Below are 16,957 nucleotides of genomic sequence, written 5' to 3'. Positions count from 1 at the left end.
CTTTTCACACTTTTCCAAGTTCAATCTCTTCAAACATTCTGTTCAGGTTTTCTTTAGTTTCTTTATTAGGGTGAGAATTTTTCACCCTTTTTTAAATCTGATTATTTAGTTCCTCTAATTCAAGTTCATCCACATTTCTCTTTACTCCTCTCTTGTTCACAGTGTACTTCTTTTGGTGCTTTCGACATTTACAACAAATGAATATGAGAAATACTACTAAACCTATTCCTGCAATTGGCATCAGTACTTTTATTAAGTTAGTAAACCAATGACCTATAGCAGAGAGACCATCAGTAAGTCTCTTCCAGGCACTGTCAACCTCCAGTGGTTTAAGCTCTTTTTCCAAATTAGTAATGTTCCTCACATACCTTTTAATTTCCACACTTTTTTCAGGTATGTAAGTGCAACAATGTTGCGCTTTCAACCTTCTGCAGACTCCGCCCTCCTTTGCTAATAGGGTATCAAGAGCAAGTCTATTCTGTAAAACCATGGATCTGATCGCAACCACTTCAGTATTGACCATCAGGAAACCTCCAGCAGTGTCAGTAGACAATCGATCCACTACTGTTGACAATTTGCAAATTCTGTGAGTGTTCAGAGTCACTCCCACTGCAGGTATCAGTGCACTAAAAATATCTCCTACTAGTTCACCAGCACTTTCTCATTTACTACGTACTAATTCGTTAGTTTTTCCAGTGCTTCCAGTGATTTTCCCCACATGGTATATCTTTGGAAAGACAATACCAAAATAACAACTCCCGTACCAATGGTCGGGCAATTTGAAGTAAGCCTTATTCCCACAAATAAAATAAATTCCAGGAAACACAGGCTCTGACCCATCTTTGAAACCCCAACCTTGTAATTATGTTCGCATTCACTGGAACCAATGAAAATGTTGTTATAATAACTAGTTTTCTCTCTTTTAAGATAAGTTTTCCCTTCTTTTCAAAATCCAGCAACATCGCAGCGTTAGATCCACCATTTCAGGTGCTCCCTATACTTTCTGCCCATTTGGGAACTTTCTGGTACTTGTCCCTTGCTTTCTTTTGGAAACTTTCTCTTCTTTTTTCTACCATATCTAGAAAGTCTTTTTCTTCTTTATATAAAGAACAGGTCAAGTTATTTTTGTGTGCGTCATCTATATCTATCTTTCCTACAGTTAGAAAATAATCACTCATGTATTTAGCTACGTCTCTAGTTGTATGTACAGGATTCAGGTTTCTTCGAACAGGAAGTTCAGAAAATGTCACGTCAGAGTTTGAATAGTAATACTGTAAAGGTCCTCTTTTATAAAATAAACTAGTTAGTATACTACAGGAAATTCCATAGGTTTAGGGCATGTGGTGGTAAGTCACACCTTCAGCTACTGAAGTGGGTAGCTTCATGCAGACATAACAGTCGTCTATTTCCATAGTTTCTACATAATGTACTAACAGATTTGCGAAAACATTTAAATGAGTTTTATTCTTGATTTTGTTAAAGTGTAATCCTTCCTCATCTGGTGATTCTAAATCTAATTGTGTCTGTTTCAGGCTAAGTGGTTTGTCCAATGCATCTACTCTTCGTGGTGTACTTCTAGTATGTGATTCTATAGTGTCATCAGGTAGGTTAATATTTGGGTACAGACTTGGGTTTTTACTCATCATAGAAGGAATAGTTATTGTTAGTCCTATCCAAAGTATTAGTACGATTGCTACACTACATAAACATACTTGGCAGCATGTTTTACAACAACTTCGTCTCGGTCTCCCATTCTCAGAAGAATCAGACATTTTGGCTCAAAAGAAACTTCAACCCCTCTTTGTAACTCTGCACGGCTTGCTTACTCGAGTAACTTTTCAGGTTGGGTTTGCTTCTTCACTGGTCTGTTCAGTAATCAATTCTTCATCACTTTCATTACTTTCGTCACTTATTTCCAGATTCTCAAATTCTTCCAGTACAAAGTAAGTCCATTCAGGGCTCGAATACTTGTTATTCAGCTGTTTGATACAAGCACTTCTTCTTTTTGGCTTTGTCACCACTGGGTCAGTTTGACTCGAGACCTCATTTATCTGTTCAGGCTCCTCGGTTATCGTCTTTAGACGCAATCTCAGCCATTGCACAAATCTAAGTACTGAGTTACCCTTTTTTTAGTCTTTTAACTGGCACTGTCTTGTGGCCTTCTTCAAACACCCTTTTGTTTTCATTCAGTTGTGGCACATTGGGATCAAGTTCGTCCTCTGTATTGTTCCCTAACTGACTAGGTCCAGGTCTTTCATCGGTTTCTTACGCCTGGTCCCTAAACTGGCCTTGTTCTGGTATATGCAGAGTTTGGCTTTGATCTGTTTCGATCTCTTCTTCCTGAACACAATTGTCTATCCCTACCTGTCCCTGTTCAAGCTCTTCAAGCTCTTGATTTTCTTCCGCTTGAACTTCCGCCCTAGTTTCTATCGGTCCCTCTTCTGGTGCAGGTGTTCTTGGAGGAGTGTCTATTACCTGCTCTCTCCCTACCTGGTCCTCCTCAGAATCAGATTTAACGTGTATTTCGATGATCTGAGTAGCTTCTTCTTCACCTGTCTCGTCCTCTCTATCCCACTGTCTATCTAAATGGGCTTCACTTCTAGTTCGTATAGGGTCGATTGTCAGATTGATAAATGGGACCCAATCTTCTTGACTGGAGCTCGGTTGTTCTTCTTCAGCTACTTCAGGACCGATATCTTGGGATCCTTCAGCTGCGCAACCTTCAGCCTCAGTTTCGTCAGGTTCAGTCACTTTCTTTGTGTGGCTACCATGGATCCAGCAAGGTACTCCTGCACACTTTACAGTTGTGGTGGTTACCAGGATCACCTGTCGTGGCTTTCCCCACCTTGGTTCTAGGCAACTTTTCCGAGTGTGCTTCTTTATTATGACCCAGTCACCTGGATTCAGGTCATGTGCTGGAGTCGTTGGCCTGGCGATGTCTTCTCCCCCTACCTGGCGAGAGATAGAACGCACTTGGTCAGCCAGCTCTTTACAGTATTCTAGCACCAAATCATCAGATATGCTTATTATTTTGTATCCTGGCACCCATGCTTGCCGTATTGCTCTTCCCATCAGGATTTCATGTGGACTCAAGCCTGTGTTCCGGTCTGGAATACTTCTGAGTCCCATTAACACAAGAGGCAGAGCATCTGGCCATTCCAGCTGAGTGTATTCACACATCTTTCCCAATCTTGATTTGATTGTGCCATTTATCTGTTCCACCACTCCAGAAGCCTCTGGGCGATATGCACAGTGCAGTTTTTGCGTGATTTTGAATGCTTCACAGATTTGCTTTATTATTTCATTCTGGAAATGACTTCCTCTGTCAGATTCAATTAAGACTGGGAAACCGTAACGAGGTATGAGTTCCCTAAGCAATGATTTTGCTACTGTGATACTGTCATTTCTACGGGCAGGGAAAGCTTCCACCCATTTTGAAAACAGGCAGACAATGACAAGTAGGTATTTCATTCCTCGACAAGGGGGCAACTGAATGAAGTCGAGGTGTAATCTAATAAAAGGGCCTTCTGCCTTTCCAATTTTCCCTGGTAACACTATGGTTTTCTTTCCAGGGTTAAATTGTTGGCAGGTCAAACACCTCTGGCAGAGTGCCTCTGCTACGCTTTTGAATTTCGAATTGAACCATGTTTGGCGGAACATGCGAATCATCGCATCTCTGCCCACATGTGTGTCTCCATGTATTAACCTCGCCATAGGAGCAAGCATACAGTCTGGCAACACAGGCATATCATCAAGGTAAACAATGACACCATCTGCATTTCTCCTTCGACAACCGAAATGTCTCCATCTTTGTTTTTCCTGTGGCTCTGCTGCTTCCTGTAAGTCTCTTACTTCCTCCCATGTATTCACTCCCCCAAGCATCAAAAGTTGGCAGCTGTTTCCGTTTCCCCCATTCTTCATATTGATTGAAATTCTGTATTTTTCACAATGATGGGCTAATTGGTCAGCTTATCGATTACCTGCTGTTACTTTGTCATTGCCAGATTTGTGAGCAGCACACTTGACCACAGCCAATTCTTTTGGTAACTGGATTGATTCTAGTAAATCCTGCACGTATTTTCCATTTCTGATAGGCGTGCCTGAAGAAGTCAGGAACTCCCTTTGTAGCCACAACTGGCCAAAGCCATGCACAACCCCATAACCATACTGGCTATCAGTGTATATGGTTATTTTCAAATTCCTCCCAAATTTACAAGCTTTTGTCAATGCAACCAATTCAGCTATTTGTGCAGACTTGACTCCATATAGATAGGATGCTTCCACTGGGCGCTCTAGAGTGCACACAGAGTAGGCAGCGCTTAGGCCACCATCCTCATGTCTCATGCATGATCCATCTACGAACAATTCATAATCTTCACTAAACAGAGGGTTCTCTTTTATGTCTAGGCGTGGTTTGGAACTGAACTCAATCAAATCAATGAAATCATGTGCAAATTCTTCCCTCACCACTGCTGCGAATGAGCTAGGTAGTAAGGTGGCTGGATTCAAAATGTTACATCGTTCAAGGGTCACGTTTCCTGCACCTACAAGGATTCTCTCATACTTAGTCAGCCGACTAGGTGTGAGATACTGGGTTTTTGTTCTTGTCAGTAAAATTACAACAGAATGTGGAACATACACAGTTACTGGATGTCCCATAACAATGGACTCACTTTGTTCAAGACTCATGCATGTTGCAGCTACAGCTTTCAAACATCCAGGTAATCCAGCTGCTACTGGGTCCAATATGGAAGAAAAGTATGCCACTGGACGTCGAGTCAAACCATGAATTTGAGTTAGGACTGAAAGTGCACAATTGTCTCGTGTGTCACAGAACAGTGCAAAATCTTTTGAATAATCAGGCATTCCTAGTGCAGGAGCAGTACACAGACATTCTCGTAATTTTGTAAAAGCTGTCATGCTTTCGTCATCCCACTCTACTGCTCCTTTCTTTGTCATTTTTATCAATGGTTTGGCTAAGACTGCAAATCCCACAGTCCACTGCCTACAGTAACCTACAACTCCAAGGAACATTCTGATTTCTTTCTGGGTATTTGGCAGTTCCATGTTCCGAATTATCCTGATTCTTTCAGAGGTGACTTTCCTGATACCTCTCTCTATCTGGTGCCCCAGATATTTCACTGAGGTGGTACAGAACTGCAGCTTTTCTGGTGATACTTTATGTCCTCCTTCACCTAAATGGTTCAGCAAGGCAATTGTGTCAGTGACACAGTCTTTTCGACTTTTAGACGCCACCAAAAGGTCGTCTATGTATTGCACCAGAACAGATTTTCCGGGCAATATTAGGGTTTCGAGGCACTTTTTCAGAATCTGATTAAAAATTGAGGGGCTTTCTGTATACCCCTGAGGGACGCGATTCCAGACGTAGACATGACTGTCGAACTCAAGTGAGAAAATAAATTTGCTGTCCGGATGCAATGGAATTGAAAAGAATGCATGACATAAGTTAATGACGGTAAACCATCCAGCATTCCATGGAATTTGGTATAGAATCACTGCAGGGTTTGGAACAACAGGACAGCAAGGAACCACAATTTTGTTAACCTTGCGCAGGTCCTGTACTACCCTGTACTTCCCACTAGGTTTCTTGATTCCAATTATGGGCGAATTACATGGACTGCTCATCACTTCTTGTATAATATTTGCCTCTAACAGTCTTTTTATTTCAATGGCCACTCCTGCTTTAACTTCTGCACTCATCTTGTACTGTTTAGTATTTGGGTAGACTGCATCTTCTTTTATGGCTATTTTAATTGGGTCAACATTTGCCATTAATCCTACATCTTTTCCAGTAAAATCCCATACTTCTGGTTTCACTGTTTCTTGGAGCTCTTCAGGTAAGTCCTTTATTGTCATTCTTTCAATTTCTGAGTCGGGTCTTGCTAACATTAATTTGTAAATTCCGTCTTCGTCTGGGGTCTGAAATTCGACGCCATTTGGTGTGCAAAAGATAGTACAATTCATTTTACACAACAAATCTCGTCCTAGCAGGTTTACAGGACTGGAATCACAGACAACAAACCTATGCATTTCCTTAAAATTCCCAATTTTAATCTCCATAGGTTTTGTAACTGGGGTACTACTTAGCTGATTAGAAACACCCACTACTTGGATCGCTTCTCCCGAGAGGGGTCGGTTTGGAACGTCTGCTGTTCTCACAGTAGAATGGGTAGCACCAGTGTCCAACAAAAAGGTGACGTCATTTCCTTCAACCTTTCCTTCAATGTATGGCCCTGACTGGTCTACCGGCAAGGAGGAGCCAAGCATGCACTCCTCGTCCCCCCCCCCTCAGGCACCGTCAGTAGGTGTCATCACAGAGAAACGTGTCATTTAACAGAAATTGTGAGGTTGCTGCTTTCTTATTCTCCCTTACTTCCCATACTTCGGTGTCTTCACCCTGTTGTGATTTGCTCCTATAATTTTGTCTAGGTGCACGAGGCAACTGATTCTGCTTTACCTGTTGCTGGGTCTTTCGTGATTTCTCATTCTGCGTCTGTGGATTTAAATCATTTATTTGCACATTACCATTCTGTACATGTGGACACTCGTCTCTCCAGTGACCTATTTGTCCGCACCCGTGACAGGGGAACTTCTTTTTGGCCTCCTCTCGGCTCATCTTTACTTTGGGCTTACCCCCACCCTCGGGGCCCTGTTCCTGATTACTGGTCAATTTATTTAACTGCTGTTCCTGTTGTTCCGCCAACTTTACCTGTGCCCACATGACCTTTTCTTTTAATGCTTTTCGTTTGTCTGTCATTTCATCCTCGCAATATTTAGCATACTTCAGGACCTCATCAATTGGTTTAGACTGCCAACAGATTTTATTATCTTTGATCCATTGTGAAATCTCAGGCCTTAACCCTAGCACAAATCTATAAATGAAGTGGGTCATGTCCTTCATTTCAATGTTGTCCAATCCGCTGTACGTTTTGAACACCTGTAACAGTTGTTCATAATAGGAATGCACAGTTTCATCTCTATTCTGGGTAGTTCTATCTATTCGGGTTCAATCAGTTTCTTTTGCAGGCACCTTTCCTTTGAGATGCAACATTACCTGGTTGTATTTCTTCATTACATCTGCTGAAGGTGCCCCTGTATTTGGGTGTCTTGGGTATTCCTCACTAGGCCAATCAATAGCAATTTTACATTCCGTCCACAAATCTACGGGAACTACAATGTCAAAGAACCCATCTAAATCTTTCCAGAGACACTTCTGGACCTTCACAAATCTCTCGACCTGTCTGTACCAATCTACAGGTTTTTCTCGTAATTTTGGGAAGTCATTGGTAAAGGACACAATATCCTGTCGGGACCATGGAACATGTACATACTTTCCACCTGGCACTTCTCTCATAGGATACAATTTCTCTGCCTTGTCTGCGTCTTTTAAGACATACTCGGAAGCCATCTGTTTTGATCTAATCTCCTCCTTTTTCTTTGCCCACCTGGCTTTCCATTTTTCTAATTCTCCCCATTTTTGCAACAGGTTTAATAATTCTCGTATCTGTACCTTTTTCCCTGACACATTCATGTTTAGTCTCTGTCTGAGAACTCTGCTCTGTAGGGCTTTTGCAATACCTTAGATTTACCAATATCTATTCCCATACTAGCCGCGGTGTCCATTAATTTCTCATGGAATACTCTGGTATTACGGGTGATACTTTTGCAAATAAACAGCAATTCTTCTCCAGTAAAGGTGTTCAGTCTGTCTAACCCCAGCCATCAATTCTTCCAATTCTATTCTTAGTTTGTAAATATCTAATGGTTTCGACAGAGGATTTTGTTTCTCTAATTCTCGACTCCATCTCTCAATTTCTTCAGGGAGTCACTACTGTGGCATTTCTAGTACCAGAAGCTGACTCAATCTGCACCTCTCCAGAATTGAAAGGAGTGTTCTTCCTCCGTGAACCCCCTTCTGGTTCCCTTATCGGTAAATCCATCAAGCAAATCACAGATTCACATTCACTTGCCTGATCATCTACAATTAAGCTTTCTTTTCTCGGCTGTACTACAGATGGGGTAATCATAGGAGTCTTCAGGCTATTCTGCTTATCCCCGTACAAAGGAACAACTGGTCCAATAGTCACTGGGATTGTCAAAGCTTCAGGACTTGTATTCAATTGGGAGATTTTCTGAATTAATTCTGTTCTTTGTTTAGCTAGAGCCTCTCGCTCTCTCTCCTGCAGTACCCTTTCCAGGCTTGTTTCATGCACTATTTTCGGATTTAGGGTAGGTATATAATTCGGGGCAGTTGGGTGTGTCATACTTGGTCCCTCACCATAGTTAGGTTTCAGGAATGGATTCCCTGTACTTAAAGGTCTTGGCTCCTCCTGATAAGGAGGTCTTAGACAGGTGTCTCTCGCACTTGGCGGTCTTTATCCTTCATTATAAGGAGGTGGATTCTTCATTAACAATTCCTCCAAATAATCATCATCTGAATCCCCACCGGTCATCAAATGCTTTGTCTTTTCTGTCCTTTTCTCTCCCATTGGCGCTTCTAGTGCTATTACAGGGTACAGTCCTTCTACTATTATGTTCTGTCTCCACTCTTTCATTCTTTTATCTCGGGTCTCTTTATTTACTTTTGGATACCATTTAGTCAACCCCTTGTCCATTCTGGGTCTGTCTCGCTCAAAAGCCTCTATTTCCCATTCTTCTAAGGCCTCATATTGCGTTAGTCTGGGTCTGGGATGTAAGTCATTCATTCGGGTTCTCAAATTGAACAGAATCCTACTATTAAATGTACCATCTAACGGAAATGCCAAAATCCCGTAATTTTTTGTATATTTCACCCAATTTTCCAACCATACGCAAGTATGGTAGCCTCTGTCAAACATCATAAATGATGCGGAAGTGTTAGGTGGTGGAATGACAACTTCTTCTCTAGTTTTGATAGGTTTGTCTTTCTTGAAATAATTTTTCACTTTGCTTACTAAGGTCATTTTCCTCTTATTTCCGTACATAACGCTTTTACGACCTTTCCACTTATCTTTTCCGAAACCTATATATTTTGGATCAGGTCTAGTCTCTGGATTAGACGGATGCCACATATACTTTTCCACAAGCGACTTTGTTTACAGAATCACTTCCAATCTAAAAGCGTCTTTTATTTTTCTGCAACCAATCAAATGCGTTATTTCAAAGAAATCTCAACCAATGGGTGCGCGGCGTTTCTCGCAAACGAGTTCTCACGCTCCTGTGCTCACCCCTCCTTTACAATTGCATCTCAGCTACACGCCCGCTGTCTCAACCAATACCAGCGCGGCACTGAGTGACGTCAGCGCAGCTCCGCAACTGACTCCCTTCTTCACAAGGTAAGAAACACTTCGATTTCTTACCCTTTAAAGTGCAAGTGCTCTGTTTAATTCACAACGTAAACACATTTGTCACTGTACTCGAGTGTCTAGAAAGAAAATATTTTGTTTCACTGCAAGTAAACTTCTTCTATTTACTTTTCAAAGACTGCGAGTAGATCCCTTCTGCCTACTCTTCCCCTAAGCATTAGTGAACCTGCTACTCCTTCGACTCATCCACTTCGGGATATATACTAAGTCAAAAGTTTCACCAGCGAACTCCTTTGCTACCAATCAAGCTTAGACGAACCTGCTACTCCTTCTGTGTGACCCTTACTAGGTTATATCACAATAGAAGTTTTGCCAGAGAACTCTTTGCTATCATTTATTCATACTCTTATGCAGAAAACCCTAATTAGTGCTTCCAGTTCTGCCTGACCTGCACCAATTTTCCTGTAGTAAGTAACCTCACTACGGCGTGGATTCTCCTCACCACCCGCTAATCTTTCCCCGGGGATTCCAGACAAAGATGTAACAATCACTAACAAATTATTAGTACATATATCAATATAGCAGCAGGAAAAACAATTTAAAACATTTCATAATTTTTCAAAGCAATAAACATCAATATTTTATCGATCGATATTTTATCAGCAACATTTTCACTATTAGCAGCAAATAACCTATCTACCTATCTTAACTAGTCCTACCTAACTTTAACTAGTCCCTAACCATAGCTCTGCTACCACAAAATTACTGATAGACCACGCAGGTCACCCGACCAACAATTTTACCATATGCACATTTGGGCCCACAAATTTAATTCACCATATTTATTAATCGGGTAACCTTACACTCTACCACCAGTAACCCAGTTCCTTCCTATGTATTTCCAATGTACCCGACTTACCAATCCACTGTTACGGGTACCTATGATCACAATGGATCAGGGAGCTAGCTGTAAAAGAAAGGCAGATACCAAAATACAAATACTATTTACTCTATTTGCACTCATATAATACCCACAGACTCAGGAAGTTTTAAAACCTTTATCTAGATTTCGTCAGATTCAGAAAGCATAAGGTTCACAGCAAGTAAACTGTCAATAACTAAGATTATAAAGAGCACATATGGAAGTAAATAAGACCAACCATTTGGGACTCTAAAGGGAAGGTAAAGACAGGGAACATGCTAACAAGGATTTTTTAGGAATTTAGACTTGACGTGGAGTAACTAAAAGGACAGGAAAAATAAGGAACATGCTATAATGTCACAGTTTGTATACTCAAAAAGTGGGTCAAGCAAAGGAACTCTTAATCAGTCTTTAAATTTCGAAGGTATCAGGTAGCTATAGGACAGGAAAAATGGAACACGCTATATACTGCAGATGTACCCAAAATGTAAATCAACTAAAGGATCGGGTAAAAAAGGAACATTCTATATTTCACGAATTATACGTCACAATTGCCTTTATAGGACGGGGAAGAATGGAACATGCTAATATAACAACTATAATGTAAGACTTTATCATTTGTCAGCCAAAAGAGGAAGTATGGAAAATCTTTATTAAAGCAAAGAAAAAGAATGAAGGATGCAGAATAGGTTCCCCCAGCGCTATATTCACCTAGAAAGGTGTGAAGACCAACCATGGCCACGGGTCAGTTTAGGACAGGAGAAACCCAAAGAGATACGGTCACTGGTAGGCCAGCAGGTGCAGAATGGAAACCCAGGACAGGAAAACCAGATTAGGATCAGGACAGGACCACCAAGGTAAGACCAGCACCCGCAGTTCAGCTGCAACGCCTGCGCTACACCCTCTCTGCAGTTATCGATCAAAACCCCGATTGGGTTGTCGAATTCCCCAGCAAAGTGCTCCGCCAGCACTTAAGGTTCTCAAAACCCCCAATGGGTCTGTGAGACAATCGGACACAGTGCTCCGCAGCACCTCTGTTTTAGGATCAGCTATTGAGTGCGTAGGGTCAGTGACAGGTCAGCTATTCGGACAAGTCGGACGACTTCTCTAGCTAAACCTAGACTAGTTATACTGTTTTTGGGTCAGTGTACCACCCCCCAAATGTTGCAAGTGTAAGAATTCCCAATTTCGATTGGTCCACAAGTAGGACAGGTCAACACACCAACCAGGATTTGACTCTCACAAGCCCCAATTTACATCTTTTGGGACCGCCTATTGAATTTGGGGTTCCCATGATATGTGCTCTTCTCCTAACAATGGATTATACAAATTTATCTACAATTGTTTCAAATGTAGTACAGTTCAGCCTCGTCCTACTGGGTCACAGGTCGGTTCTCATGGGCATCTTGACTGTGGCTGCCAGCTGGCTGGGTTCCACTGGTACAAGGTTTTATTCCCTCTGCCAGGGTGACATGCGCAATAGGGACTTCTAAGATGGAATTTCAAACACCTCCCAGGCCCAAAAGATTTGCCGCATGAAAAGTAAAGGAAAACAATTTAGAACATAGAAATAAATGAATACACTGTATACCAGGAATCCCTATATGACTCCCCTTACTTTATACTAATTATAGCATTACGATTAGTGCAAGACGAACAATATAGCAAAGAGCTGCGGTGCAAGCATCGGACATGTGAGAACACAGAGCAGCCATTTTAACTAGTGCACAGGCGCAAAGATTTCCCACCAGAACTGCAAGTACGTCACGTCACGTGAGTGTGACTGACGCATGCGCAGAAGAAATTCCCGCTAAGCAGCGGCCATCTTAGTGGCAAGAGTATTACGGTTAGTAAACACATATGCAAGCTTCGCTAGGACACCCCGTGTAGTGTAAAATGTGCAATATTAATAACACGAACAGGTTGATTATACTTATTAACATTATTTGAGGTTCTTGATACAAGCAAGTCGCTGTACGTGCGAATCCGTGCTCCATCACCTTCAGCTGTGTAAAATAGGAATATAATCTATCTACATATCAGGCTTGCACCTTCAGCTCTGTAGAACGGGAAGTATAATCTATCTATATATCAGGCGTGCACCTTCAGCTCAGCACCTGCAGTGCCATAGGAAGCAGAATACTCTCTTTGAGAAGCACCACACAATTTAACAATAAGAACCCTCCCGGCCCCACCCAAGCCCTATTGCAGAATCTGTCCTTAGACTCTCCTCACACGATTGTACCTGATCTCATTGTGGTCCATTATGCTGTTGTACATTAGTATCTACCCTATTACACTGTGCAGCATCTCTCACTAATTCGGGCTATATAAACACCAATACCTACATCTAACACATACTTTAAGAAGAGGACGATGGAAAGGTATAGGAAGATGTGTGCAAAATGAAGATGGGACTAGCCATCACATGTCATGCTGCAAATGCACTTTACCTGTTGCTTTACCTTTAGTCCCCTTGCTCTCTAGTCTCAAAGATCATGAAGGCTGCAAGAACAGGAACCCAAGAGTTGTTTATCCTCATCAGTTTATTCTCCATTGCTTTCATCTAGCCCCTCAAAAACAAGGGCAGGCTGTTGAATGGCTGAGAGGCAAATTATCTGAGGTAATCTGGGGTCTAAGGGTCCATAACATGAATCCTGCTGCACTTTGTATTTTGATGAATTGACGTTCCGTGGCATCTTTGTCCATTGTAAAATTAATGTTACTTCACATTAATAAATCTATACTCCATTAATGGAGAGTGGATTTGGGATATCATTGCCCTAAATCAAATTGGCATATCAAGGATAGTGTGAATATAGACACTGCTAATATTATTCTCATATTTGTATCTGTTTCTTTTTGGGTAATTATCTAGTATTTTGCTCAGCTGATTGCTAGTACTCAGCACTGTACAGGACAGTGCCACATTGGAACGTGACAGGGTCAACTTGGGGTCTTAAAAACAGACAGGTATGTTTATGGATTGCTCATGTGCCAAGTGGGGGCAGTTTATCAAGTACTTGAGGGGATCCAGGTAGGTTCAGCTGGATCTTCCTGAATCTTCTATGAGGCTCACTTGGCAAAAATGTAAGGATTTCAAAGCCTTGAAATGAGGATCGTGGAGCAACCAATAGCAAATAAAATATAAATAAATTAATGGGTTGTTAATAGCTATCGGATTAACTAGCAATGGCTCTCAAGACTTGGCTTTTCATCCTTTAATAACTCTGCTGTTTTATTCTTCATCCTATCAGCTAGCACCAAGGCGCCCCTCGGGGCAAATAAGCACTTTATAAAAATGTGTACCATAACATAACAATGTGCAATAGGAAGTGCAAGCCTCCTGGTTTGTAAGAGGGCTGGTAAAATGCGTCTTTGCACCCCTGAACCACTTCACTAAGGACCCCAGTTAGGGTTTGGTGGATACGGTACACCTGCCAAAAAGTAGCACATGTCGCATCTGCTATTTTTAATGTATTAATTATACCTCAGTGCACTCTAAATAAGGTAGATGGGACATCAGGGCCTGTGTTATGTACATGGCGCATTTTCATTTCATTTTCATTGTTTGTATTAGAGATCCCCTTGCAGGTGGCTGCAGGGAGTGACTGCACCTGCCTGCAAGGGGATGTCTGGGTGGCCCATGGGACCCCTGTTCCCCCTCCAGAGTGCTGACCGTGTACCACCTTTCAGGTGAGACGCACTCAGCCACGTTTCAGGTGACGCTCTGTCAGTGCGCCTCCTGAGAGCTTCTTTATCTCTGCGCCCATGTCTGTTATACAACGCTGGTGCAGAGGCAAAGGGATTCCCTAATTTGCATGGGGCACACCCCCATGCACATGATGGAAGCCCTCTGGGAATAGCGCTAGTGCTTTATGTGCACCAGTGCTATCGGTATTACAAAAGGGTACGCACAAGCATCTGCTTCCCCTTCTGAAATACCAAAGTGCACCGGGGGCACACAAAGCAGGCGCAAACGCCTGTTGTTTCCCCGGGGCACTTGCATAATACAGCCCCTGATACTTTTTGGTGGATGTTCCTCATTTGCTAAACTCTATATATTGCTTGAAGTCTCCTTCTTGTCCAAGATGTTTCGGAAGAGTTTTGAACTCTGAATAGGAACAGATAAGCCCTAAAATCATTTATATCTTGATATTGCAAAATACTTTTTGCCCCTGTTACCAAAACATGAATATGGTCTAGGTGCATTTGTCATTTACATTGGGCTACACCACCAAGTGAGAAAACGATACCCGGACATTGCATTCAAATGTCATGTGCACCAGCTCAAACGGTATTCAGAACAAGCCATGCACCTACCACTTGTTGTAAAAGCCTTCTCCGGATCTCTATCATGATCTTTAAGATATATGACCATCTTTACCCATTGTGTACAGGGTCAGGGCTGATTTGCATATGGCTGGGTCCAAACTGGAATGGCATGCTGAGCAAAAAAACGATGGATTTAGGCACAGATCTCTGTACAGGGGTGTATGTATGACATTGTTTTGCATTTTGTCCATCAATTTTTGTTTTTGCATTTGTCACCCGAATGGGGCGGATATGCTCAGATGTGAGTCCCGTGCTCTCCATGCCACTGGAGCCAAGCTATCCTGGCTGAAGAGGAGTGAAACCCCAAAACCGGTCCTAGGATGCGTGTTTCCAGTACAGGGAGGACCTGGCCTGGCAGTTCGGGCTGGACTGTTCCGGTTGGTTACAGGGTCAAGACTGATTTGCATATGGCTGGGTTTAAACTGTGATGGCATGGCGAGCAAAAAATGATGGATTGAGGCACAGATCTCTGTACTGTGGTGAATGTATGACATTGGTCTGCATTCTGTCCATCAATTGTTGTTTTTTAATTTCTCAACCCGAGTGGGACGGGGATGCCCAGACGTGGAACCCCTGCTCTCCATGCCACTGTAAGTCAAGCTATCCTGCCTGAAGAGGGTTGAAACCCCGAACTGGTCCAAGGATGCTTGTTTCCAGTCCAGGGAGAACCTGGCCTGGCAGTTCGGGCTGGACTGTTCCTATTGGGCGCAGGGTGAAGACTGATTTGCATATGGCTGGGTCCAAAGTCCAAACTGGAATGGCATGGTGACCAAAAAAATGATGGATTTAGGCCAAGATCTCTGTACTGGGGTGAATGTAAGACATTGTTCTGCATTCTATCCATCAATTGTTGTTTTTGCATTTCTCGGCCCGAGTGGGACGGTATGCCCAGACATGGGTCCCGTGCTCTCCATGCCACTGGATTCAAGCTATTCTGGCTGAAGAGGGGTGAAACCCTGAAACCGGTCCTAGGATGCTTGTTTCCAGTCCAGAGAGGACCTTGCCTGGCAGTTCGGGCTGGACTGTTCACTTTGGGTAAAGGGTCAAGACTGATTTGCATATGGCTGGGTTCAAACTGGAAAGGCATGGTGAGAAAAATACAATTAATTTAGGCCCAAATCTCTGTACTGCGTGAATGTATGACATTGTTCTGCATTCTGTCCATCAATTGTACTATTTGCATTTGTCACCCCAAGTGTGATGGGTATGCCCAGAGGTGGGTTCCGTGCTCTCCAGGCCACTGAAGTCAAGCTATCCTGACTGAAGAGGGGTGAAACCCTGAAACCGGTCCTAGGATGCTTGTTTCCATTCCAGGGAGGACCTGGCCTGGCAGATCGGGCTGGACTGTTCCCATTGGGCGCAGGGTCAAGCCTGATTTGCATATGGCTGGGTCCAAACTGGAATGGCATGGTGAGCAAAAAAACAATGGATTTAGGCCCAGATCTCTGTACTGGGGTGACTGTAAGACATTGTTCTGCATTCTGTAAATCAATTGTTGTTTTTGCATTTCTCAGCCCGAGTGGAACGGTATGCCCAGACATGGGTCTCATGCTCTCCATGCCACTGGAGTCAAGCTATTCTGGCTGAAGAGGGGTGAAACCCCAAAACAGGTCCTAGCATGCTTGTTTCCAGTCCCAAGAGGACCTTGCCTGGCAGTTCAGGCTGGTCTGTTCCCATGGGCTACAGGGTCAAGACTGATTTGCATGTGGCTGGGTTTTAACTGGAATGGCATGGTGAGCAAAAAAACTGGATTTAGGCCCGAATCTCTGTACTGGAGTGAATGTATGACATTGTTCTGAATTCTGTCCATCAATTGTTTTTTCATTTGTCACCCCGAGTGGGATTGGTATGCCTAGAGGTGGGTCCCGTGTTCTCCATACCAATGGAGTCAAGCTATCCTGGCTGAAGAGGGGTGAAACACCAAAACTTGTCCTAGGATCCTTGTTTCCAGTCCAGGGAGGACCTGGCCTGGAAGTTCGGGCTGGACTGTTCCCATAAGGTACAGGGTCAAGATTGATTTGCAAATGGCTGGGTTCAAACTGGAATGGCATGGTGAACAAACAACTATGGATTTATGCCCAGATCTCTGTACTGGGGAGAATGTATGGCATTGTTCTACATTCTGCCATCAATTGTTGTTTTTGCATTTGTCTGCACGAGTGGGACAGGAATGACCAGACATGGGTCCCAAGCTCTCCATGCCACTGGAGTGAAGCTATCCTGGCTGAGGAGGGGTGAAACTCTGAAACCGATCCTAGGATGCTTGTTTCCAGGCCAGTGTATATGGCTGGGTTAAGACTGGAATGGGAAGGTGAGAAAATCAACGATGGATTTAAGACCAGGTCTCTGTACTGGGGTGCATGTATTACATTGTTCAGCATTGCGTCCATCAATT

The sequence above is a fragment of the Lissotriton helveticus genome, chromosome 2_1 (assembly GCF_964261635.1).
Source record: "Lissotriton helveticus chromosome 2_1, aLisHel1.1, whole genome shotgun sequence".
In the NCBI taxonomy this organism is placed as follows: domain Eukaryota; kingdom Metazoa; phylum Chordata; class Amphibia; order Caudata; family Salamandridae; genus Lissotriton; species Lissotriton helveticus.
This window is presented reverse-complemented; position numbering follows the sequence as displayed.